The sequence below is a fragment of the Cryptomeria japonica genome, chromosome 10, assembly GCF_030272615.1.
Source record: "Cryptomeria japonica chromosome 10, Sugi_1.0, whole genome shotgun sequence".
Taxonomy (NCBI): Eukaryota; Viridiplantae; Streptophyta; class Pinopsida; order Cupressales; family Cupressaceae; genus Cryptomeria; species Cryptomeria japonica.
In genome coordinates this window covers 395604094-395606611 of record NC_081414.1, presented here as the reverse complement: position 1 = coordinate 395606611, position 2518 = coordinate 395604094, and positions in this window count along the sequence as shown.

Genomic DNA, 2518 nt, shown 5'->3' with positions numbered 1-2518 from the left:
CCATCTCTACGAGTTTCCTTGCACAATCTCATTGATGATGAAGCATTTAGAGTATCCCGTCTCCAAGACTTAGAGCTACTTGATGAGAAACGACAAGCTGCATACAGCCACCTCAAAGCCTATCAACAATGCATGAGCAGGAGCTATAATCATCGAGTTAGACCTTGTACATTTGAGGTAGGTGATGATAACTCTGCTGCCAATTGTTAATAAGATGGGGGGGGGGTGAATCATACAAACTGAATCTTCAATATATTCAACAGATTCAACCTTGGTAGCTTTAACAGATATATGTAGCCAAAACTGTAAAACATGCAAACTTAAGAACACATAATCATAACGACACTCATAACACCAGATTTAACGTAGAAACCCAAAATAGGGAAAAACCACTATGGGATTTCGGACCCACTAAGAAATATACACTTCTAGAGTATGCTCGGTTAAAAACAAATCCTGTTAAAGATTACAAACACATTGCTAGATGTGACCCAGTTAAGGGATTTCCCTCAGATCTGTTAGGATCTTCACCTTGTTAAAGGGTTTCAAACACTCAATCAGAATGTCACCTTGCTAGAGGATTTACAAATAAGACTGTTAAGTCCACTCGGTTAAGAGATTTTCTGTCACTTACAAATAAATAACAGTAATGAATATGTCTGCAACTTTGCATCTAAAATGCTAAAGCATATTCTTATTTGCTCAATACAATCTAGTCATAGGACTTATCTTGTCCCTCTGCTGGGCTCCTTACTCTGTTATTCAAATAGGTCTTCAAGCTTTTGTGTTCGGTAATCACTATGTAGCATCCCTATGCTTACACTTGCCCACATACATTGTTTATCAACAGTTCTTTATTTATAAACAATTTGCTAACCGCTTAATTTCTTTGATCATATTTCCCATGATCAATCATAGCCATCAGATCTTCAATCTTGACCAGGTTCAATGTATCCTTCGATCTGAAAATGTTTTACCTCACCTTGGAACTTGCATACATTTCTTGGAACTTGTGCTAGGGTATTGCGGTTCAATTTGAGTTGTAGATCTTCCTGCCGATCTTCCATTGCCATAGATCCTTAATAAACTTCATACACGTTGTATCAATCAATTAATCATAACCAGCTCATCAGCTTTCATCATTAAATAACACATGTATACATCCAATGCATTCTGTTTATTACTCGGTTGCAACTTGATAAATACTAAACTTCACTCGGTAGACATTCCACCTTCATTAACTGATAGCGATAACCTTAGGGTTTACCAACTAGGTTCCTTAGGGTTTACTGACTAGGTTCCTTGCTCGATAACATAGTATAGTATTAACCTTACAAACAATAGGATATGTAGGATATCAAAACAATCTAAACAACATGATCTCATCATTGTCTAACTCGGTAATAGTTTCCCATTGAATAACTTATTCCTCCCCTTATTCATCACATTCTTTTTGTGTCTTTTATCGACATCTTAATTCTCTTCAAAACATACTTCTTAAGATATGGCAACATCATACTAAATCAGAAAATCAATTTCTTGACATCAATGACAAAATAATATTGTGAAGACAGTAAACATCCTTAATCAGTTATATCCATAATTATCAACAACCTTCTCAATATCCTAATTGAAATGCCAACAATCTTTTATTGTTTGTTATAATGCCAACAATCTCCCCCTTTGGCATTGATGGCAAAACCAATTGATTTGACCTAAAAGGATTTGAATTCAGATTGCTGTGATTGCTGAAATGTTCTCCCCCTGTCATTAGTCTTCTCCCCCATACATTAGTCTTCTCCCCCTTTGACAACAATGCCAAAAGAAAACTAATACATAATTTCTTCCCACGTGAAGTAATTCCTTTGTTGTTCGGTATCAACTCAGTCTCGGTTAGAGCATTTTGTCTTCAATTCCTGTTCCCTATTTTTGTTTCCTGCACACCTTTAGAAAACATCCTAAAGTGTGTAAATTAACATCAACTCCTAAAAGGTATTCTTTAGAGTCATCGAATTGATGCTTTCACCAAACTCAGTCATTAGGTAGAAGATAGGGGTAGGACCCCTAACTTACTTTTGAGATACTCAAAAGTGTCCCTTGGCAATGGCTTGGTGAAAATATCTGCTATTTGTTCCTTTGAACGAACATACTCCAACACCACTTTCTTCTCTTGAACTTCTTCTCTAAGATAATGATATTTGATAGAGATGTGCTTTGTCTTAGAGTGCATAACATGATTCTTTGAAATGTTAATGGTACTAGTATTATCACAAAATATAGTTACTGGCTCGGTAAATTTCTCATTTATGCCTTCCAACAATTGTTTGATCCATGCTATATTGGTACAATTCAATGCTACAACAACATATTTAGCTTTTGCTGTTGACTGTGAAATACATCCTTGTTTCTTGCTAAGCCAACTTACTAGTCTTTCTCCTAAAAAGAAAGCTCCACCACTTGTGCTTTTCCTATCATCTATGTTGCCTGCCCAATCAACATCAGTATAAACTTTTAAATC